General features: G+C 41.7%; 1 protein-coding gene across 10 annotated transcripts in view; it reads right to left on the bottom strand.

Moving 5' to 3' along the window:
- Positions 1-25,092, bottom strand: part of TAB2 (TGF-beta activated kinase 1 (MAP3K7) binding protein 2) — a 150,265-nt gene that overhangs the window by 121,365 nt on the left and 3,808 nt on the right. The window contains exons 1-3 of one of the 10 annotated variants that reach the window (XM_039529734.1): positions 23,684-24,069; positions 23,492-23,581; positions 11,658-11,736 (exon numbers count right to left, since the gene is read on the bottom strand). The gene's annotated coding sequence lies outside the window, so the exon portion shown is untranslated. Of the gene's footprint in view, positions 1-11,657; positions 11,737-13,082; positions 13,440-22,022; positions 22,192-22,580; positions 22,622-23,491; positions 24,078-25,092 lie in introns of those variants that run through there. The other 9 variants (XM_039529732.1, XM_039529740.1, XM_039529741.1 and 6 more) reach the window with 9 other exon arrangements.

A 25,092-nucleotide genomic window follows, 5' to 3' on the forward strand; every position in this document is an offset into this window, starting at 1 on the left:
AACAGAATGAAATGAATGATGGAGTCAAAGTTCTTGAAAGTTCTGTAGAAAATGAGCACTAGGCCCCATGTAGTCCCCTCCCCCAGCCCTCCTGCAAGTTGGGTTCAGAAGAGAAACTCAAAGGGCAAAGCCAGCATAGACGCCAAAGACTTGTCCCCAGAAGCAGATGATAGTGGAGGTTGCAGCACACCCTCACACCTTCCTAGCCTCTGGCAATGTCAGATTCCAACTTCAGAAAGTTTTTTACATTCTTTCCTCACTTCTGATTAGCATTTTGCTTCACCCTCTCTCCCACACTGCCCCTCACAACCCCTTCAAATCTCACCTCACTTTCTGCTCATTTCCATTTTCCCCTTCCTTTTCCCTTTTTACCATCTCCTTTCTATTTTCCCCATAGCATCCCCAAGTCCCTTCTCACTATTGTCAAGCCAACTCTTTTAAAATCATAGAACCTCAACAATTATGATTAGAGAAATAAATAGGAGTCTATTTACCTTCTGTTCCCCCCCCACACACCCCCCTTGAGATGTCACGTTTTCAAGATCTTCTCTTGAACAGTAAGGGGTAGAAACTAACTGAAAGTTGAAATTCTCAAGTAATCTAGAAACTGTGGTCATACTAAATATGACAAGTCTTGTGATGAAATTACTAGAGCTGGCAACTCTGCTTTTTATTACTGACCTTGGCACAAAAAGTGGGAATGTGCTAATAAAGTTTGCAGATGACACAAAGCTGGGAGGTATTGCTAACACAGAGAAGGACCAGGATATCATACAGGAAGATCTGGATGACCTTGTAAACTGGCGTAACAGTAATAGGATGAAATTTAATAGTGAAAAGTGCAAGGTCATGCATTTAGGGATTAACAACAGGAATTTTAGTTATAAATTGGGGACATATCAGTTGGAAGTAACAGGAGGAGAAGGACCTCAGAGCATTGGTTGATCACAGGATGACTATGAGCCGCCAATGTGATATGGCCGTTAAAAAAGCTAATACGGTTTTAGGATGCATCAGGCGAGGTATTTCTAGCAAAGATAAGGAGGTGATAGTACCATTATACAAGGCACTGGTGAGACCTCATCTGGAATACTGTGTGCAGTTCTGGTCTCCCATGTTTAAGAAGGATGAATTCAAACTGGAACAGGTTCAGAGATGGGCTACTAGGATGATCCGAGGAATGGAAAACCTGTCTTATGAAAGGAGACTCAGAGCTTGGCTTGTTTGGCCTAACCAAAAGAAGGTTGAGGGGGGAATATGATTGCTCTTTATAAATATATCAGAGGGATTAATATTAGGGAGGGAGCGGAATTATTTAAGCTTAGTACCAATGTGGACACAAGAACAAATGGATATAAACTGGACACTAGGAAGTTCAGACTTGAAATTAGACGAAGATTTCTAACCATAAGAGGAGTGAAGTTCTGGAACAGCCTTCCAAGGGGAGTAGTGGGGGCAAAAGACATATCTGGCTTTAAGACTAAGCTTGATAAGTTTATGGAGAGGATGGTATGATGGGATAGCCTAATTTTGGCAATTAATTTAGCAATTGATCTTTGATTATCAGCAGGTAAGTATGCCCAGTGGTCTGTGATGGGATGTTAGATGGGGTGGGATCTGAGTTACTATAGAGAATTCTTTCCTGGGTGCTGGCTGGTGAGTCTTGCCCACATGCTCAGGGTTTAACTGATCGCCATATTTGGGGTCGGGAAGGAATTTTCCTCCAGGGCAGATTGGCAGAGGCCCTGGAGGTTTTTCGCCTTCCTCTGCAGCGTGGGGCACGGGTCACTTGCTGGAGGATTCTCTGCAGCTTGAAGTCTTCAAACCACGATTTGAGGACTTTAATAACTCAGACATAGGTTAGGGGCTTGTTACAGGAGTGGATGGGTGAGATTCTCTGGCCTGCATTGTGCAGGAGGTCAGACTAGATGATCAGAATGGTCCCTTCTGACCTTAAAGTCTATAAGTCTATGACAGGGTAATAAGCCCTGTGGGTAGGGAGAAAGCAGTAGCTGTGATTGGTCTCAACTTTCATAAGGCTTTTGATACTGTCGCACATGACCTCACTAAAAGAAACAAGGGAAATATAGCCTAGGTGAACCTATTATAAGATGGATACACTACTGGTCGGAAAACTGTACTCAGAGTAGTTATCAAAGATTCACAGTCAAGCTGGAAGGACATATCCAGTTGGGTCCTGCAGACATCCATCCTGGGTCCAGTTCTATTTAATAACTTCATAAGGGATTTGGATACTGGCATAGAGAGTACACTTATAATGTCTGCAGATAATACCCAGCTGGGAGGGGCTACAAGTGCTTAGAGGACAGGATCAGAATTCAAAATGAGCTTGGCAAATTGAAGTGGTCTGAAATAAACAAAGTATGATGAAATTCAATAAGGACAAATGCAAAGCACTACACTTAGGATGGAATAATCAATTGCACAAATAGAAAAATGGGAAATGACCGCCTAGGAAGACGTATTGCAGAAGATCTGGTGGTTATAGTGAATCACAAACTAAATACGAGTTAATGTAATACTGTTGCCGCCTCCCCTCCCCCCCAAATAAAAATAAAGAGAGAAAACATTCTGGGATGTATTAGTAGGAGTGCTGTAAGCAAGAATTAATTCTTCCACTCTACTCAGCACTGATAAGGTCTCAACTCCAGTAGCATGTACAGTTCTGGGCACCACACTTTGGGAAAGATGTGGACAAATTGGGGAGAAAATTCAGAGGACAGCAACAAAAATTAAAGGTATAGAAAACATGACCTAGAAGGAAAGATTGAAAAAGTGGGTTTCTTTAGTCTGAAGAAGTGAAGACTGATGGGGGACATGATAAAAGTCTTCAGGTACATAAAAGGTTGTTACAAAGAGGAGGGTGGAAACTTGTTCTCCTTATCCACTGAGGACAGGACAAGAAGTAATGGGCTTAAACTGCAGCAATGCAGATTTAGGTTACCATTAGACATTAGGAAAAACTTCCTAACTATAAGGGTAGTTAAGCACTGGAACAAGTTATCTAGGGAGACCGTGGAATCTCAGTCATTGGAGGTTATTAAGAACAGGTTAGGGATGGTCTAGATACTACTAAGTCCCACCTCAGTGCAGATGACTGGGCTATATGACCTATGAAGGTTCCCTCCAGTCTATTTTTATGTCTTTCCCTTGCCACCTTTCCTTCTTATCCCATGACTTCTTCTGAAGTACATGTGAATCAGCCCTGTGACTACAGGCTAGAGGTGGGGCACTGCCCCCACTGCTGCCCTTATAGTCCCCATTCACCCAAAGTGAATAAGAAGTGCTCTGAGCAGAGGCAGTCCCTTCCCTGCTGCAGCTGCTCAAGGGCTGCCATTGCAGGCTACTTGCTGCATTTCAAGTAAGGGAGAAGAAAGCAGGACTGCTCCATTGTCTACTTTCCTGCCAACCTGTGGGAGATATAGCAAAGAATGGCTCCCCTCCTCAATTCAACTACCCAGGGCTGCCCGAGCTGGGGGAGAAGAGGTGTAGAAGATAAGTGGAGAACCAACCACTAAACTACAGCTGCCTCATTCTCTGCCCCAGGCCGACCACAGGTTACAACAGCTTGGGGGCACTCTAACTTGCATTAGGTCACTTGTCCCCAAGAGACCACACACCAGGTAAAAGCCAGTCAGCATAAGAGTCAGTCAAGGGTATGGAGAGGTGTGATCCCTGTGATAGTGTGCCAACAAAAGCGCCTAATGTAGCTGGTTTCACTTCCAGGACTGGTTTTACTACACTAATACAAAGTGTAGCTTTGCTGGTACAGCTGTATCCATCCCTGGAGGGCTTTGCCTACACTAGTACAGTGCTCCTAGCAGAGATAGCAGGAGCACAGCAAGCTCGCTCTACTTCCTCCCTAACGTACCCTCTGCACGAGAGGCTGTGGAAAGGGAAGTGTAGAAGCCAACTATGCTGGCTCAACACCTACCAACACCTACTGGGGACTCGCCATGCCAGGGGAATCATCAACAGAAGACTTATGGGTAGTCCCTGTTATAATGAATAGGAATAGAGAAAATGAAGACAACATAGATATTATTAGTTTCCTGCAATATCTCATATCTTTGATCTTAAGGTTAACTTTATACAGTAGCATACATAATGTAAAGGCAATTAAGACATAAATGGGACTTAATATCTACAATCTAGTTTGATTACACTGGTAAACTTCTAACAGGATATAAATAAAAAGACAAATACACTTCGTAATTATTCTTATCGATACAAAGTGAATGGGTTTGAGATTGCTAGGCTAATTAATTTTCTTTAATATGCACACAAGTGAATTATCCTGATTACAATTGCAATGCCGCTTATTAAGTTATGGTTAGTTGGTTTGCCATGTCACAAACATAACCACCTTCCATTCAGGCTAAATGCCTCTTTGTTTATCAACAGCTGAAACAATGGAAGCTACTGCCCCAACAGATCAGCACAGCCAGACAGGAGTAGGAGTTGAACCATGCAGTCTGAGGGGTCTCCTCTGGGGTCTAAATGCAAACACAAAGGGGGTGGGAATTATTGAGTGGAGGTGAGAGAGAGAGAGAGAGTCAGAACTCAGAAGAAGAAAGAAGACAGCAGGAAAACCAAAAGACAGCCAGAAAAAACACTAGTAACATGGTCTTGAGAGAAAGCCAATAGAACTTTTTGGAAAAAGGCTTGGAATTATGAGCAAAGAAATTGCCACCTCTGTTTCCTACTATGTTCAGGAAAACAGACTGTATGTACACTTTTTGTAAATACAGGATTGCAAACAGCTACCTGACTCATCAGTTTCTCCCCCTGCAGGAAACAAGACACTGAATTTTGGCTCACTGAGCAAGCTAAGAAAGGGTAAAATTCTGGCCCTTTGTGTTTTGAAATATGTTCTGCCTTCAGGATGAAACAGGTGGACATCACTGACTTAGAATGGAAACTGTTTGGGGCAGCAATGTTTTCTTATATATCGTTTATAATGCCTAGCACACTGGGACCTCGAGGTGTTATTGCAAAATCAGTATTTGATTTAGGGAACAGGAGGTCTAAAGAAAACAAAGATGCCTCATCACATGGTGGTGAGACAGAGGGAAGAGGCAGTTAAACAGTTAAAAAGGATTAAAAGTTAACACAAGGGAAGCAAAACCAATAAAAAAAATCAGAGAAAAAAAATAGACCAAAAGTAGACAAAAACATCAAAAAGCTAAGCGTGATCCTGTGTTCTCTCACTGTGCTGAGGATGTATGAAGGGTCTGAACTTCTGACCAGGATGACCAAAAGAAAGCTACAGCCAAGACCAGCAGCACACTGCATGGGCAGCAAATCTGTCCATGCTGCTATACCTTGCCAGCCTATCAACTTCTCTAGCACTCTGTATTGGGTTACTCTAAAGCAGAAACCTCTCAGTCAGGATCTGCTTCTTGGTCCAGATTCTCTAGTGTAGAAAGCCTAATGTGCCTGCTGCTCTAGTTCTTCCTTGGGGACCATCTCTGCCCTCGGTAGCCACAGCTACAGCGCCTTCTCTGCTCTGGACACCTTAGCCCCTTTTAAACGGACACCATTGCAAGGGAGCAGCTCTTCTTGAGGTTCAAAGCCCTCTCCTCATGCACAAGATAGTTCCTTCCTAGGCTCTGGGCCTCCCACTCCTTCCTCAACCCCAGCAGTTCCTTAAGTTTCCTTCTCAGTCCAACAAAGAGGTGGCAGTTGGGTAAGGATAGTTGCCCCAATAACCAATCAAAGAGTTACCATGGCAGACTAGTCTGTCTAAGCATATGTACACCTACACATGGGACTAGTTATGGGAGAATGATCTAATGTGAAAACACAAGAGTATGTGGGAGAGAGAAAAAAAGACAAAACAAAGAAAACAGAACTAAATAAAGTTAATAGAAAATCCCAGAGGAGCCAGAGACATATACGGGATATGTCTACACTGCAATAAAAAAAAACAAAAAAAAACACTTGAGGCACTGAGCCTCAGAGACAGGGTCAACTGACTCAGGCTTCCTGAGTTTGGGCTACAGGGTTAAAAATTACAGTGTAGACATTCTGGCTCAGATTGGAACCAGGGCTTTGAGACCCCCACATCTTGCAGGGTTTCAGAGCCCAGGCTCCAGCCCAAGAGTCTACTCTACAATTTTTAGCTTTGCAACCCAAGCCTGTGTCAGGTGACATGGGCCAGCCAGGGCCGTGCTGCTGATCTTTTATTGCAGAGTAGTCGTACTCACAGTGACTTAATGTAGAGCAGACTAGCGTGCTATAGATTTACACTCTGGCTTGGTACACACTCAGACCACGTCTATCCCTGAAGTGTAGATTAAATCCCATTGCTAAAGAAACTCCTCCTCCCTGAGAAACAGTAGTTAGACTGACAAACACATTCTTCCATTGACATGGCTGCACCTACAGCAAAGATTAGGTCAGCATAACAGCTGCACTCAGGGGTATGGATTTTTATTTTTTAAAAAACACCCATGAGCACTATAACTATGTCAATTTAAGTTTTCAGTGTTGACCAGACCCCAGTCTCCATATGGACAACCCCAGAGAAAAAAAGGTAGGCTTCAGGGCAAGAAAGATTATAAGCAAGAGCACAGGAGAGGATATAGTGTGCCACCACTGGGAACAGAGATGCAAAGAGCCTTGTTTCTGTATCACATGAATCCTGAGTGTAGCCCTATGTCTTTATATACAGAAATACACACACAGGTATTTTCCCAACTCACAAATGGGATTGTCTTTAAGACAAAAATTAGCTCCAGTGAGGGGTAAATCGCTTCAAAAATACTATCAGTTCTCAGGTGTTTACGTAACACCATATGTGGATGTGGGGACTACAGCCAGTCTAGTTACACTGGAAGTACTAAAACAAATAGCCAAAAAAAGGGAAAACCTTGAATGTTTCCCTCAAGAAGCTTTAGAATCTCCTGCCCTCTTTTAAAAATACTGAAGGTGAAGAGAGTGCCAACTCCCATCCCCCAAAAAACTGAAAAGAAAACCTTAAACCAGAATTAGGATAAGACTACACTCATTTTTGCCAGTGACTTAAGACAGAATTTGACCCATAAGGCAAGAAGTTCAATTGAACCATTCAACCCCAATCAATCAAATTTTGTTATAAATACTTGGGTTCAAAATTGAGCTATCTAGGATTTTCATGGAAGGCACTCGTTTTTTCTCCTCTCCATACCTTCCACATGAGAACATATTCTTCTGTTAAAAAGGACCAGAAAGTGGTATTTCAGAAGATACCATTTACAAGCAAGTATGTTACTTCAATCCAGAAAATATAAGGCAAGTAAATAAGAAGTGGGCAGCATTATCTCCCGCAAATGTAAACAAACTTGTTTCTCTTAGCAATTGGCTGAACAAGAAGTAGGACTGAGTGGATTTGTAGGTGCTAAAGTTTTACATTGTTTTGTTATGGAGTGCAGTTATGTAACAAAAAAAAATCTACATTTGTAAGCTGCACTTTCACGATAAAGAGATTGCACTACAATACTTGTATGAGATGAACTGAAAAACACTCTCTTTGTAATTATTTTTACAGTGCAAATATTTGTAATCAAAAGTAATACAAAGTGCTCACTTTATATTCTGTGTTGTAACTGAAATCATATTTGAAAATGTGGAAAAACACCCAAAAATATTTAATAAATTTCAACTGGTATTCTATTGTTTAACAATGCAATTAAAACTGCGATTAATCGCTTTTTTCTTTTTTTTTTTTTTTTTTTTAGGTAATCACGTGAGTTAACTGCGATTAATCAACAGCCCTAATAACTAACCATGTCAAAATTTGAATTGTCATATCTACATTCTAGAGCGTTAATACCCTATTGTGATGAATGTGAGCAGTTCACATGTCTCTTGAAGCTACTGTTCCATGCTGTTTACAAGCCCAGGAAGACAATTATGCTTCAATTTATACTCCTCCCATTTGGAAGGTTATCTTTGCAACATGGGTTAAAAACAATTTCAAATGCAACTTTTGATTCTAGAGCACAATTCTGTGGTAAGGGGTGGATTCTACAGTCATGTAATCATGGAATACATGTGGCCCTATGCATCTGACCTTTTCAACAAAACCTCTCTCAAGTAATAACTTCTTACCAAAAAAGGAGGGGAAAAAACCTCAACACACACAATTCAGAATAATGAGATGGTTAAACCGCCTCTTCCCCTCACCCCCAAAAAACCCACTACACATTCTGGAATTTGTGTTTTCTAAATAATTAAGTTTGATGCATAATAGGTATCATCATAATAGGCATCTGATAAATACCTCAAAATAGACATGGTGATTAACATTTGTAAAATAATTTGAAGTTTCCAATGATTTTCATCAAAGTACAATTCACAACTGTGAAAGTCTAGCTATTTGTTACTCTCTCTAGTTTATACAAAAAAGTTTCAATTTTTTTCTTCCAGTCATAGCTATGGCAAGGCACCAGATGTTTCCAGGAAGCTAAAAATACAAAGCTAAAAACTTCATTTTTATGATAAAATATGGGGCAGTTCTCAACAATTTCATGAGACAAGTAAAGTTGGAGGTCTGGATATTTTCTTTTCAACTGAAAACACAGATACAGGATACTACCATGTAACAAAGCCAAAAGATCCTAAGTTAATAGAATCTGTCCAACTTTTAGAAGAGCAGAGGACCAATTTTATGCAGATAAAGTGGTACAGTATTATACTTAACCTCGTATTTGAGAAGGATTCAAATTTTCACCCATTCCAATTTTTTAATGCTTTCCCTGCAAAAATACTAAAATGTGGGTTATGGGCAGGGCTCATTTAAAAATGCAGATGTGGACTTTTTCCACAGAAACTGGCAAGAACAAAGGTATGAATAGAACTTTGTGCTTATGTTATAATTACATGATAAGAGAAGATTTTCTTCTCTTTTCTGGAACAAATGATAAAAGGAAAAAATTTATCATTCCTTTTAATAATACAAAGCTTTTTGATAACTTAGGTAGAGATAAGGGGATCAAGTATAAAGCCCTATTTATGATAAAATCCTCAGTGTAAGCAAGCATACAATCCTTAAGTTCAAAAGGCACAATTAAAGTGGCAATGCTATACTTCTACCAAACTAAAAAAAAAGTGCACTAGTCAGAAATGATAGAAAAAATGCAGAAAGATTAGCATGTTGGAAAATATAAAATTATAGAAGTTTACATATCATATTGTTAACACTGCTGATTTAAAAGAGCATTTTACCACACTCATTAGCATGACAACCTAAAGCAATATCTTGCCTCTATCACAAACAGGGAGCATCACTGGGGACCCCAAGACAGAAAACTGAAATATTGTTTTGCCATTTCTTTGGGATTCCCAAAATACTTCAAACCAGAAAACTAGTTTTAAGTAATTCATACTAGCATACTCCTTCTGTCTACTTTTCTGGCTAAATAACTGTTTCAGTGTGAGAACTATATTCTGTGAAGAAATGTTGCAGATTTCAGGATATCATTTGTGTTGGCAAGCACTTTCTGCTCATTGCTGGTGAGTAGAAAACACATTCCACAGAGTTGCCATTGGATCTGCATTGAAGAAAACACAAGCTACAGTTTGTATTGGTCTGCTGGCCAATTTCGACAGGAAGGAAGCTTGCAGCCCTCATCAACTCTGCTAGTACCATTAGATGTTAATTTGACTTCAAGATACTGCAGGTTATAGGGAATTTCCTTGAAATTAAAAGTCAAAGTAAAAATTTAAGTATAATCTTGTTGCAATTGTAACACAGCCAATTACTCTGCCAGCAAACAGCTGAAGTCAAATTTTAGAATCCAGATAAAGCTTGATTAACCTTAAACATATCCATGTGACAGAGTGTGCAGTTCTAAAAGGTATTTATACATATTTAGACACCTGCATTAGGTATGTGTCTGACAAAAATCCACTTAATACCTGCTAACCTAAAGTCTAAACCTACTAGCCAGTATGGATACCTGTGCTGCCATGATCCTAAGGCAGTGCACAAAGACAATCCCTATCCAGCGATTTAAAGGACACACTAGTTGTACACTTTGTATTCTATATTTAGTTTTAACATGTTAATCAACTATCTACTTCATATTTTTTCAAAGTTAAACTCAATATAGCTGATCGAATAGCACTTTTTTTATTCATTGAATTTCATCAGTATCTTGTAATTAACTCAAATATTATGTAAGCATCTGAAGAGCTGGTTGAATACTGTAAAAAGCATTTCAATAGTAATGACATTGAAGTATCTTTGCAAACACTTTTCACGTAGTCCTACTTATTACACCTCTTGCTTTAACTGTCTTTTCCTTTCCCTAAAAAAGGTATTTCTATTTTCAAACTGTACTTCTATTTTCTAACTCATCCTACAAATCTTTCCTTCTCTCTTGTTCCAGTCTACTCATTTGCTAATGTCCTGGAATTCGCTAATGTCCTACCAAGCAAGCTAGAGACCCATGGTGAAATCCTAGCCCCACTGAAGCAAATTGCAAAAACCCCACTGATTTCAATGGGGCCAGGATTTTACCCAGAAATGGAAGGTGGGGCACCAACATTCAGGAATAATGCCTTACAAAAAGCCAACCATCCTCTCTTGCTGGGAAAGGGAAGAACACTAAGATCCTACAGGGTGCAGTCCGTGAATCCTATATGTGAAACACACACAGTGATACATTTGACGTATCCCAGCCATCTCCAGTCCCTAAAAAGTGCCCTATTTCCATCCTTAATTGCAATGTGACCTGGCTGCTACTGGGGTTTGTATCATTCTTTACTACTTTACTTTCCTTCAACTTTCTGGCTGATGCCAGAGGAGTGTCTCCTCACCTAGCCTCTTCTCCCAGTGAACAGCTTCCATGTCTGCCCATTGTACAGTTTAGAAGTCTGTGTAAATCAACAGCAGCGCAAAACTGTTATCAGTTTAAGTGTTGCCCATTAGTGCTTTGAAACTGATCCATTTTGTTATTATTACACTGGTGTAGTTTGGCAAAGCACATTGGAGCAGAGGCACATTAGACTTCTGCAAACTTAGGAGACGGCATAACTTTGGTTCACACTTGGTAGGTTATCTTTGTAACCAGAAAGAAATAGAAACTTTATTTTATATGAAACCTTATATTCTGCTGAAGTTGATGGCAGAAAACTGGAAAAGCTTCCTATTCAGCCTAAGTGAAGAGATTTTTTCAAGCCATATATCAGATGCAGTCATGTGCCTGACAAGAGCATCTATTTACTAATCTGCTGAATATCTCTGCAGCGGGCATTGAGTTACAGGCACCTGCTTAAAAAGCCATACCTCCTGAAAAAAGTCATGCAGTGTCCATAAATGAAACTTTGGGGGGGGGGGGGGTCTGACCCAATGCTTCTTTTCTAAGACAGACCATCTCAGACCTGTTTCAAACATCACTTCATGAAAAGCTGCTGCAACAATAGTTAACAGATTCCTAGGTAGCAGCAACAAATTGAAAAAAAAAATCAAGAGGGCCCTAAATTGGCAATATTTTAATCAAATATGTGACAAAAATATTGCTTTTTTCCTTTACAATATTTCTGTCACTTTCAAAGGTGAATGAATAAGCAAGAAGGCAGTTTAGCTAATGTTCCAGAATTCCTATGAACAGTAGTTAAAGCAGAGCAAAGCAGGAAGGGAAGCTCACCAGTTTTGGTGGTCTTGGTGACAGGTCTCAAAGTAATGTTGTGATGTGGCACTGCATCATCTTGTGGTGATGTGCTGCACTATGGGAAAGAGAAAGGGAAAAAGAAATGTAGCTGAAAGGAGTTCCAACAAAGGGCCAAGCAAGACAAACTGCATTCAATTGTGCATGTACGCATCCTGCTGTGGAGGAAGGGGAACACATCCCTGATACTTCACACATCAATTCTTATAAATGCCAAAATTTCAATTTGGCAGGGATGGAGAACAGAAATTGCTACAAAAACAAATTAAAATGGAGGGTTTGAGCACCCTTTCCCTCCAATTTTTTTAAAGATATAATTGGCTGCATTTTAGAAAATGTTACAAGAGACACTTTACAAACACAAAAAAGTTATCTAGTATTTGTCTGTAACTTGTCAGAGGCAAGTCAGAGGCTACCAAAGACACTGAAAAGCAGGCTCAGGGCAAGTTATTTTCCCATCCTAGCCATAGAAATACTGGAGACTGCATCTCTCCTAACTCTCTGCCACACACAACCATGCACTCTCCACATTTATACAGAGTATTTTTATTGCAACATTTCAGCACCAAGCTCCAATAATTTTAAAATGTATTATTTTGTGTCTACTAAATTTTCTGTACATCATCTTCCTTTTATCTCTCCACTGTTTTCCCTATCTCTTCTTCTGGTTTTTTTTTTAGCTGGATTTCCCTAAAATTCACTCCTCCATCATCACTTGGCCCCTCCAAGATTCTGTTTTAATCCTATATCAGACGTGGGCAAACTACAGCCCGCGGGACTGCCCTGCCCAGCCCGAGCTCCTAGCCTGGGAGTCTAGGTCCTCGGCCCCTCCCCTACTATTCCCGCTCCTCCACAGCCACCCCGCTACACGGGCCACATTCTGGCCCCCCGCTCCTGCTGGGCAGCGTGAGGAGTCCAGCTGGCTCTGGCCAGGTGTCGTGGCTGCGAGCTCCTGCTGCCGGTAAGGGGGCGGGGAGCGGGGGATGTAGGGGGGCAGTCAGGGAGGAGGGGCCGGATGGGGCGGAGGTTCAGGGGGGGAGGTCAGGGGATGGGAAACAGGGAGGGTTGCGAGTGGGAGTCCTCGGGGGGGCCTGTCAGGGGGCGGGGATGTGGATAGGGGTTGGGAGAGCAGTCAGGGGATAGGGGGCAGGGGTCCTGGGAGGGGGCAGTCAGGGGACAAGGAGAAGGGGGGGTTGGATGGGTTGGGGGTTCTGAGGTGGGCAGTCAAGTGGCGGGAAGTGGGAAGGGGCAGATAGGGGGCAGGGGCCAGGCTGTTTGAGGAGACATAGCCTTCCCTACCCAGCTCTCCATACAGTTGCGCAACACCAATGTGGCCCTTGGGCCAAAAAGTTTGCCCAACCCTGTCCTATATCCTTGTTCCCATGTAAACCTGAGTTCTTTTACCTCACCAAAATTTACTTAACGCCGTATCTACTTCACTACAGAACACTGAAGGGAGAGGGAGATAGGCTGCTACAGGAATCCTGGAATCGTTCCCCTCTGGAATGTGGAGAGAGGAAGAGAACTGCTGAAGGATTTGGTGTCTGCTCTTCTAGCCTCTCCTCCTCTTGGACCTGTTAATGGAAAGAACTTTTGTAGGAGAGACAGATAAGGGACTTCATCTCTGATCAGTTGATGCTGCTGTTCCACCTACTGGGAAGAAGGCTTGAATGACCAGAAATTTCCCAGCCAGGCAATAGCAAGTCCTCTTGTTCACAATTCAGATTCCTCTGCTTGGCAAGTCCTCACCTCACCAGCCACTAAGAAAGGGGAACCCTGAGAGAAATGCACTCCCTCGAGTCTGAGAAATGAAGCCAAAGTTTGCTGTTTATAAAGAAGTAACTGTGTTCCACCACAGTTCCTCCCTCCCCCACTGACTTTAAGCCCTACCTCTAAGATAACAGTACAGTTTAACCAAGTTTAAAATTTGCTGGTCAGTCAAGTTCTTAATTCAACCCAGGGCTTCTCAGTGACAAGTCAGAGGAGAGCAGCTCAAGATTCACCACCTTTTGGTCAACCTTTATTTCTATTCTAAAGCCCTATCTACACATGGAACAACATTAAACGCAACCAGACTCCAACATGGTAAAGTCATACATAACATCGCTCAGCATGATTATATGGCAGCAGTGTGTCAAGACAGTGCTGAAAACTGTTAACAGAGAGCCAGCTGCATTACAGCTACCAATGCTATTAACAGTGCTGTGAACAGGAATTAGTGCTTTTTTTTGGTAAAAATTCCCTGGGTAGATATGGCATAAGGTCACTGGAAAACTAATGATATTTAGTCATTACAACAGTTGAAAGCTTTGTAGCCAAGTAGGGTGACTGTTTAAAATCCACTTTTTAGTTTGAAGTCTATTTACCCTCAACACCTAATAAATACTTTGGATAAAGAATGATGTTGTTATTCAACAAGACTGTATGCCTTTTGGGGGCAGAGACTTGTTTACTACATGTTTGTATAGTGCCTAGCACAATGGGGTTCCATCCTAGTCAAGGCCTCTGGCTGATTGCAAATTATACAAAATAATTTCCACAATGTCATTTAGCATGACAGCTCAAAATACATCTTCAGAGACCCACAAGCCCTTCCCTTGTTTTGCTGAAGGCCAAATTTGACATCCCTTAAATTCTAAAGTAAAACAAAAGTGGAACAAATATGTAGGAAGAGACAAGCACCAAAATACTAATTTGGGGCATCTTCTTCAGACAATGTTGAAAACAATGGTTTCAGGCAGACAATTTTTCAAAAATACCTCTAACTAGCATCCTGTAAACTTAATCTATCAGGGAAGTTAAAAACTGATTCAGATGCACAAGCCTCATCTACACTAGGAGTCCCATTAGTGCTAATACTGGCGGGAGATTCACTGAGATTCCTAATGGAGGTATAGCCTAAGGCATACTACAGGCTGGGCTTGAAAAAATAACCCATTTTCCCAATTCAGGGGAAGTTAAAAGTTGGAGCAGGTGAGCGAACTGAATGAGGCCAGCAAACAAAGCCTTTGCTGCTCCTAGCTTCTTCCCCCTACAGGAAGAGGGCAAGCACGGGATTAGGGCTGCATAGGGGCTCTTACTGCTCCTTTAAAAGGAAGGAAGAGCATGAAAGAACATTCAGGGGCCAGTCCCATTTGCTTAAGATGGGAGTAGGAGAGCAGAATGGTTGGAACCCACTGCCCTTTCATCAGAAAGAGGAAATCAAGGGCCATTGCTGTTTTAACTGGAAAGTAAGAGGGGGAAGAACCAGGAATGGGGAGAAAGGGAGAGAGAGATGTGCATGAGCTGGACGAAGGTGCATAAAGGTATAGAGATGTGAATGTGAGGGGAAATGTGCAACAGAGGATGAGATAGAGAAGATAAATTAGAATTGTGAGACAGAACATACAAAGTTGGAGAAAGAAGGAATACAATACAGAAAAAAAAAGAACAAGATACAGAGAAAAGGAAAAATGAGATAACACTATACTCAAAATATTACATAACTTATAGTAGGAGAAAGTGTGGAATGAAGCCAGAAAAAAGTATAAGAGCACAAGAGGCAGAGAGTTACTTTTTTTATTAAAAAAAGCTTATTAAACAGAATTTTGATTGACAAACGCTACAGTTACATACAACGCACAACTGTTTTATTCCTTTGCATTGCCTGAGCGTATTTTGTGTTTTGTTTTCCAGTGGGAATGGCAATGCACTTTTTTCACCTGGACTTGGTTGTTGAGCTAGTGTTAGGGAAATTTTTCAAACCCTGGTCTTGTGACCCTGTAGAAAGCTTTTTTAAACAAACAAATAAATAAAAAACAACTTTCAGGAAAACAAGAGTCATTCATCAGGATGATCACATTAACTAGTCACAGCTCATGAAGCAGCAGATTGATGATAAAACTTCTTTAAAAATATTTACTCTGATCAGAAAAAGTGTGGTATTTCCTTTTGAATTATTCTTCTGAAAAGACCACTCTTCCTAATAATTAGAGGCTGCAGGTTGTGTTTAAGCTGTAGTTCCTATAGGGTGTAGTTTTCATATCTCATTCAATTTTTCTTTAAGTTATTAAAAAGAAGTTTTCAAAAGGTACAATATACCTTTTTAAGAACATACCAATAAGAGACTGGGTAAGTCAGCTAAATAATTACAAACTATACAATGGGAGATTTATACACTAGACTCTTACAAAAGCATTCACCACTGGAACCTGCCAACGTCTAGGACAGGGAAGACTGACAGAGGGGAAAAGTGTTGGTTCATTATACCAACCCATAAACCGCACTCACCAATAGCAAATGAATTTTTTGAGTCCCCACTTCAGAGCAGCTCTCTCAGATATGTCCCTTGTATGACTGAGCAGACAGGCCATGTACATATTTTTTTTTCTTGACCTTGAGACTAGATTTATACTACACATCTCTCATTTCTTCATTGACAAATGTAGAGTGATAATGGTGAAAGCATTTTTCCCACCAGGGAGCAACATCCACTAACAGTAGATACTTTGATACTTGCTGAGGCAAACTTGGTAGCATCTGCCAACAAGTTCTTGCCCACTGCTTTCTCCTATTACTTACATTTACAGATAGAAACATTTTTAACAAAATTATAAGTTTTCATGATTCACTAAAGTATATAAAAGTTCCAATTTTGCCCCATTATTCAAAAGTACACAAACTGATAATTTATTTGAGATTTAGTAAAGTGGTGAGTTAAAGCTTATAGTAGAACCTGGAGTTGAAATCAAGCTGCTAACCCAAGTTAAAAGCCAAGTTGCTATGTCTTCACTGCTATTTTAACCTGAGTTAAAAAAAAAATCTTTTCTGCAGTGAAAACATACCAGATCCTAAATCAGGTGTAGACAACTTATGGCATGAGTGCCGAAGGCGGCACACGAGCTGATTTTCAGTGGCACTCACACTGCCTGGGTCCTGGCCACCAGTCCGGGAGGCTCTGCATTTTAATTTAATTTTAAATGAAACTTCTTAAACATTTTAAAAACCTTATTTACTTTACATACAACAATAGCTTAGTTATATATTATAGACTTATAGAAAGAGACCTTCTAAAAACGTTAATGTATTACCGGCACGTGAAACCTTAAATTAGAGTGAATAAATGAAGACTCGGCACAGCACTTCTGAAAGGTTGCCGACCCCTGCCCTAAATAAAGAAGTCCAGTGGCACCTTAAAGACTAACAGATTTATTTGGGCATAAGCTTTCATGGGTAAAAAAAAACCACTTCTTCAGATCAAGAAGTGGGTTTTTTTTACCCACGAAAGCTTATGCCCAAATAAATCTGTTAGTCTGTATCCACAAAAACAACAAGGAGTCCGGTGGCAGTTTAAAGACTAACATGGCTACCCCCGGATACTTCAGATCCTAAGTGTTAGATTAGCAGAGCAAACATTTTGGGCAAGAGTAACAGTGGAATAGGCCCACATCTTCAGGAAATTTACTCATTACTTTTAATTTACTCAAAACTGCTCTCTTTCTTTTCTGGTTTAAAATACAACCAAAAAAACTCTACTAAAAACACTTTAAAATTATTTATGGGATGGATCCATCTCTGCCCCATGGGAACAGGAGACAGAAAAAGTATGTAAATGAATGTCAACCACTGTGCCCAATTTCACATATGAAAATTTCTACTACACCACTTGCACAGTTTTAAGTAGTGTAACATGAGCATTGCAGGTTCAAAGGCCACAGTTTGGTCACCTCCATCTCTCTCATGTTTGGTTGCTTATAGGATTTATCTTGTATCAATTGTTGCTCTAGTTCAACTTACTATACATAAAGAATTGGCAATGGCTGGTGACCCATTTCTTAAATTAGAGAATTATTTAGAGAATTAGAGAACTGGTATACAAATTTATAACAATGATTCCAAGTACTGGTTTGAACCAGTAGTCACTTGTGAAAGACTGCCCTCCAAAACAGCAGTATAGATAAGTGATAAGTATTTTTACACACCAACACAAAAATCCCTAATATCTGCATCCTCACTTATCAGCTTTGTACTACTATTGAAATATTTCACAAGTAATACAAGGATATTGGGAAAGCACACACAAATCAGCTCTGAGACAAGTGCTCCAAAATGCTGCAATACTAAGCTTTTCAGCATTATACATTCATTTAATGAAAAACCTGTTTTCTGTAAAATAGCTCTGCAAATAGATCAATATATTTTAAAATGCAGCTAAATTGAAAGTTGACACTGAATTCTAAGCTTACATAAGTTTATTTCTTTGTTATTTCTATGTTTAATATACTTAGGTAGGCACTAATATTGTGTGTGATGGGGGCCATACAAGTATCTAAGCAGATAGGTACAGAAACTAGTTTGATAATTCTTGTAGTTTTCTTTTTGTAAACAATAGCTAATTGATCAATACAGTAACTGCTTATATTTAACAGATTTTTAGAGCTCTAACTTTACTCTACCAGTTTGAGACACAACTTTCTTTGAAGTGTTTTATACTAATTTCTACTCCTAAATCAAAGCTCTTACATACATTAGCTACTAAGCACAGCAGAAATGCTGTCCATTCTGAAACATTCATTTTCCTGAAGTTAGACCAAGTGAAAAATTAAATTCCACACATGTTGCTACTAGGATTTCAGCAAGTTTTAAACTGCTCATTAAAGAAAGTGAAATTTGATCTTCATCTCTGCTCAAAATATAAAGGAGATGCATTTTCCATATTGCTATAAAAACTGATAATGTATAACATTTTTCTAAAAATTAAGTACTGATTATATTCAAGATCTGAAGTTGTTTTCGCTCTGTCACTGAAATGTACTATAAGTTTCTAACTAAAACTATTGAGCATGTTATACTGGAGTCCTTGCTCTGCCAAGATGAAGTGTATAAGATGCTTCCCATCTCAATTTCTAAAATTTTCTAAAAAGACAAAATCTCTTAAGATGAGTTTACTGTTCTTTGACTAGAAACACATTTCATTCAACAGTAGACACAAAAAGTTTCAGAAATACCACAATACTATAAACACACTGCATGTTCAGGTTTCACCAAATCAATCCTGTTAAGTAATTTAGTCCTAGTTGACTACAATGGGGTATTACTGAATAAGTGACACCCAGAGTTGACCATAACATATGCTCAGAAAGAACTGTTAGTGACCATTTGTATATTTGCTTGTATATTTTCTGCACTGTAATTGAGTTCACTGACTCAGCTGAATATAGTTAAAGACGTCTCCTAATGTTACTAAAAGCATTCAAGTAAGGCACACCTACAAAAACCATTAGCCCAAGACAAGATTGACATTTTCATGGTCTGGTTTCTTCCCTTCACCGCCTCAAAGAAAGATCAAACCTAAGAATCATTTTAATGAAATAGGGCCATTTAGGTTGGACATTAGGAAAAGCTTCCTGTCAGTACAGTTAAGCACTGGAATAAATTGCCTAGGAAGGTTGTAGAATTTCCATCATTGGAGATTTTTAAAAGCAGGTTAGACCCCATCTGTCAGGGATGGTCTAGATTAGGGGTAGGCAACCTGTGGCACATGAGCTGATTTTCAGTGGCACTCACACTGCCTGGGTCCTGGCCACCGGTCTGGGGGGCTCTGCATTTTAATTTAATTTCCAATGAAGCTTCTTAAACATTTTAAAAACCTAATTTACTTTACATACAATAGTTTAGTTATAGTATAGACTTATAGAAAGAGACCTTCTAAAAACATTAAAATGTATTACCGGCACACGAAACCTTAAATTAGAGCGAATAAATGAAGACTCGGCACACCACTTCTGAAAGGTTGCCGACCCCTGGTCTTGATAATACTTAGCCCAGCCATGAGTGCAGGGGACTGAACTAGATCACCTCTCAAGGTCCCCTTCCAGTCCTACAATTCTATGAAATATCTTAATGACAACAACCAGAATCTATACTCAAAAACCAACATCAGGTGGTGAATTGGATAGCTTACTCCCTATACCACAGGGTTATTTAAAAAGCAGCATTTAGGAGTACTAGAACTGGTTTACCAACTATGATCCAAGAGGTTTTTTAGGATCTGTCTTGTCAAATCTCTTTAAATAGGAAGTGTACACTGAAGTACATTTTTTAAACTAAAGATAATTCCAACACACAATTGAAAAGAAAAAAATCTTGTAAACACAGTATATACCACTTTAAGTATAAAACTTTAAAACACTACAAGTTCTGAATCATTGGAATTTTTGTTCTATTTCCTGTAAAAACACCAACAGCACTCAATATTCTGTTTGTACTAGTTCAAGAAAAAAAAAAAGCACTGCGATCTCTCAGTCTTAAGTTTATTCTTATCTCAGAAGCTCTAGATCATACCTGTCAGACTTATTTCTTCCAATGTTTCCAACCATAAATGCTCATAATATCAGAGAAGAATTTTCAACAGGGTAAAAAGCAACCTTGTTTTGAGATTTGAATTCTTATATTCTCATACACAAGTAGTTTGCCAAAAGCTTTTTAAACTTCTTAGCATATAAAATATAAAAATTAGCCAAGAATAATCTGTTGAATAAATAAATTTAATTCAATGGGTCTTGAAAAATGTACAAGTTATCTACTAAGCTGGAAAGGAATAGGGTGCTGGGATTCCTACCAGGGTGCTCTCTCTCAACCCGGTTCAGAAACTGTATCTTTTATATCAACCTCCAGATTGTAGATGTAGTAAATTTCAAGTCCCCTCACCCTCCTTCTGACTTATCTGGCTGCTGGAAAGGAAGAACATTATTCTCTTCATGTTCCCCCAGCTCCACCATAGTGTCTTTAAAAGCTGGTGTGAGGAATGTTTCTGCTACACTACCCTTTCCTCCACCCTCTTCACTGGTATGACAGACTGTTTCTCTGCTGCTCTAGCATGACCCAAGCTTCTGACTGCTATGAGATGAAGGGGGCTCCTTTGTTTTGAGTCATCCCAACAGCTTCAGTGCCTGCTTCTTTTACTACTTATAGATCTCCCATGAAGTAGCAGCACGGGATTGGCCCAATTCTTGTCAGTTTTCACTGCTGCTACTCAGAATCCTATGCCTAACAGAGAAAATGGAGAAGCAGCTCAGTTTTCATTCTGTTGCAGTTTAGGCCCCCTGCAGACTTGGGATGACAGTACTGCAGTAGCTTAACCTCTTTACTGGTTGTTACCAAAGGTAACAACTCTTTAAATGAAAGATTAGATCTATGTCATCAATTTCCATAAAAGCGTAGTGCGTCATGGGAAACATCCCATTTGCCAGTAGCACATAAGAAGAGACTGGATTTGTCAAGCCCAAGATTCAAAGCATTCTACAGGTGATCCAGATAAAAAAATAAAAGCACTGAAATACACTTGCTCCTCCGGTAAATTACGATTTTTGACCTTGTCTATGCGGGCGATTAACGCTGATTTCAGCAAATGATTGCAAATGATTAGTGTACTGAGCTACACTAGTTCCTGGATCCTGATTGCTGAAAATACAGTCAATTCCCAGGTGAGGCTTAAGTTTAGTTTATACAACATCCAAAAGCATGACGTAGCACACTCTAATATTGCAATTCTGTATTTATTAATTCAATACCAAATATACCCGCAAACTGAATTTGCTAAAAACTGTGTACAGTATATTCTTTTCAAAGCCAAGGTTTGGAAATGACAACATTACTTTATGTAGTCTATCATAAAAACAGCCATACTGGGTCAGACCAATGATCCATCTAGCCCAATATCCAGTCTTCCAACAGTGGCCAATGCCAGGTGCCCCAGAGGGAATGAGCAGAACAGGTAATTATCAAGTGATCCATCCCCTGTTGTCCAGTTTCAGCTTCTGGCAACCCTCAAGCTACCACCTACTTTACTAAAATGGCTAAAATGGGCATTTGACACCTTAAGTCTGTTCTACAGAACACAGCTAGGACTTCCAGTAGTAATATTCGATTAGTACCTAGTGACATCGGTCATGTCTTAGGCACTGTAAAAATGCATGAGATGGTGGTCCCTGCCTCCAAAGAGTTTACAATCTGAATCAGATTCACTGTTTAGAATGTTACTAGATGCCTTTCAGTGAATGAAGCTCCATATTAGATACCTCTCAATAGTGTTTTTGGATCCTATACTAAGACAAAAGATTAACTGTCTCAAGTAACTGTGTTAGAAACTCCTCTTATTAGAAAGATTTTAAGAATGTCTTCTCAACAATTGAACTAACTTGAAAACTGGAAACCAACAGCCCACATATACTACAGATGGAAATTTAAGCCAAATCCTGCAAAGACAATATAGACAGCACATACGAGCACCCCCCCACACACGCAAATCACACCTCTGACACTGGACACAAACCCAAACAGCAAAATATCTCAGCAAACAGACACCTGTCAGCTATTTGACATCATCCTCTCCCCCAACACCAAACCAAGCTCTTCTGAACGCTACTTCGTTTCCTTCTTTGGTTGAAGGCGGCAATTTCTACAGCGAGATGCAGGACGAGGTCTCCCTCACCCCCCGCACCTAGGTGCGGGGCAGGGCACACTGGCACAGCCACGCTCACACCCCCTTCGCACTCCGATGCGGGGCGGGGCAGGGCCACCCCTTCACCGACCCAATCCCTTCCACTTCAGGGAAAGCATCAGACTCGCCAAGGGAAATAGTTTCCATCCCTCCTCGGCTCCCCCGCCGGGCAGCAGCCCCCTGGCCGGCGGAGCGGCCGCTTAGTGCCCGTCTCGCACACTGCGCTGGGGGCTGCTCCCTCCACCGACACCCCCCCCCCCACCCCGTGCAGAGGCCTCAGCTTCCCTGGCCGCTGATGTCTGGCCGGGGAGTCGGGCCAGGGGCTCGCCCGGGAGGAGCCCCTGCCCCTCTCAGGCCTGCGGGCCGAGCAGCCCCCGGGAGGGGAGCAGCCGCCAGGCCCGCCTCGGAGGGGTCAGCCTTACCCTCCTCCTCCCCCACCACGGCACCCGCCGCCGCCGCCACCACCAGCGCCGCCACCTCCCGGCAGGGGGGACACCTCAGAGCCGCCCCGCAGCCTCCCGCCGCTGCTCCGCCGCCGGGGGGGGGAAGGTCCAAGCTGCCGCCGCCGCTGCGGGCGGGCGGGAGAAGCGGGAGGCTCGGGGTGGGCGGGTGTCTGCGGGCGCCGCTCCCGTCCTCAGCTGGAACCGCTCCGGCTCCGCGTCGCTCCCGTCCCCCCCCCTCGCTGCGCTCCCAAATCAAAATAGTGTCACACAATATGGCGGCCGCCAAACACCGCGAGAGCTGCCCCGAGTGCTAACGGGAGCGGGGGGCGGGGCAGCGGTGCCTGACCGCCCGGGCGAAACAGCGCGGCGGCTTGTGCGGCGCTGGGAATAGCCCTCGCGGGGGCGGGGCACCCCCAGCCCGTCCCTCACAGGACGGAGGTAGCGCCTGGGGCTGCCAGGTCCCCCAGAGGGGAGCGCCTGAGAGAAGAGCCCTCCCTCCCCCCCCCCCCCCCACGGGCCCGGGCGGCGCAGCCCCCGCCCCGCTACGGCCACGAAGCTCCTGCTCTTGGAGCGGTGTAAAGACAAACCAGCGAGGCGGGACAGAGCCCCGGCACCCCTCCCCCAGCACCGCCCCCTCGTACCCACAGGGGCTCGCCCGGGGGAGACGGGGCTGCCCCGCAGTATCGGGCTGGCACGGGGCAGCGCTGGGAGCCCTCTCAGCCCCCCTGCGGCCGGCTGACCACCAGCCGGTTTCCAGTTAGACACGGGAGGGGGGAGGCCGGCCCAGCGCTGTTAAATGTTGGCCAACATGCGAACTTTATGCAATTATGCAAGTGATTTCCCCTTCCACGTCTTTCCACCCTTTTCAGTCCTCATCCTCTCATGCCTACCTTGTGCTTCCCCCACTTCACTTGGGCTCTTGGCCTGCTCCTTCCTTGCCAGATGCAGTAGCCACCACTGCCGTCTCCTCCTGAAGTCGGCTAAGGGAGCAGAGAGAAAGGTGACTGAGGGCACTTGACTGCCCGCATCCAGGCACCCCTGCTAGAGGAACTGCAGTTTCTGCGTACAGTCCTGGTGCATACCTGGCACTTAGTAGCCCTGCAGGATGGGAGAGAGCGAAACGAAGGAAAGTTGAATGGAAAGAGAATGGTAGAGAAATGAAAGGGGTGGGCGGGAGAAGAGGACCCCTAAAGTAGGTCAAACTAAAAAAGTTTGGAGGAAACGAAATGTTAAAAATTACCCTCAAGGAAAAAGATACAGATAGCAGGAAGAAACAAGAAAAGATGCTTCAGCATCTACAAAGAAAAATGGAGACTAGGAAAGGAAAGAGACAAGGGAGAGCAGCATAGGAAGTTAGTTTATGGGAAGATTGCTTCATAAACGTTTTCAGTCTGTTTTATTAGTAGTTTGTCTGTTACTAGCTACAAAAGAATTCAATTCCTTTTGGTTTTGGACAGGTAACAGGCAATAACCCAAACTCTAGGTGCACTCTCCTTGGATGCTACAGCTTGCTCTAATTTTCTTCTTAAAAAGTTGACAGGTAGGCTCACTTATAGTAACTTACACACCCCTCAAGAACTTGCTAACTCTTCACCATAATTAACTTCTGAAGGCAGCTGGTCTCAAGCCAGTAATGGACTGTGTGCAGGTGAATCCTTGCACTCACATGGTAGACCCCTTAATTTCAGTGGCAGGACTCCATGAGTTTGGAGGAGGTCACCCTTGTCAAATCACCTGTAAGTCCTAAGAGACAGATTGGAAGGCCTGGTCAAATTCCCATTAAAGAAAAAAAGAAAAGCTTAATTGGTATCAATGAGCATTATATTAGAGCATTACTCAGTGGAGAATTGCAAAGTTTTTATTAAATGAAAGGCAGGTCAGGCAGCAATTCATACACCTTAGCACAGTGTGCAATAAAAAACAGAAATCACTTATTTTTCACACACACACTCCTGAATCACTCAATCTAGAAGGGAACCTGGGAGAGAAATGGAAATTGTAGGACTTGAAAATTTTCCTAAAAGCAAGTTGTATTGCAGAGAAATCAAAGGATGAAGTTTTCTACATTACTAACCCCAGAGGCACTGAAGGTCTACAATAGCTTCTTCTAAGGAGAGCATGTAAACTGGTAGACAGAGTCATTCTAAACTTTTAAGAATACCATGTCCCATAGAAGAATAAGAGTAGGAAAATATATTTTCTATGCAAGAAACCAGCCATCAAATGGCATTATTGAGTATTAGGAGAGTGATCCAATAAAAGATATTACCTCACCCACCTTGTCTACCTAGTAAGCTAATTTTTAAGTTAACAGATGGACTAATTGGAAACCAAATGACTTTTGGTATATAACAACTAGATTAAAAGCAAGGTTAGTGGCAAGAAATAAAATTGACTTCGTAATGAACAGTGGATATTTGCAGAGCTTGTTAAAACTGTAGTTTCCAAATGAAAATTTTAAGCAATAAAAAAACCTGAAGTGCATCTAATT

This window comes from Mauremys reevesii, linkage group 3, assembly GCF_016161935.1.
Source record: "Mauremys reevesii isolate NIE-2019 linkage group 3, ASM1616193v1, whole genome shotgun sequence".
NCBI classification, from domain to species: domain Eukaryota; kingdom Metazoa; phylum Chordata; order Testudines; family Geoemydidae; genus Mauremys; species Mauremys reevesii.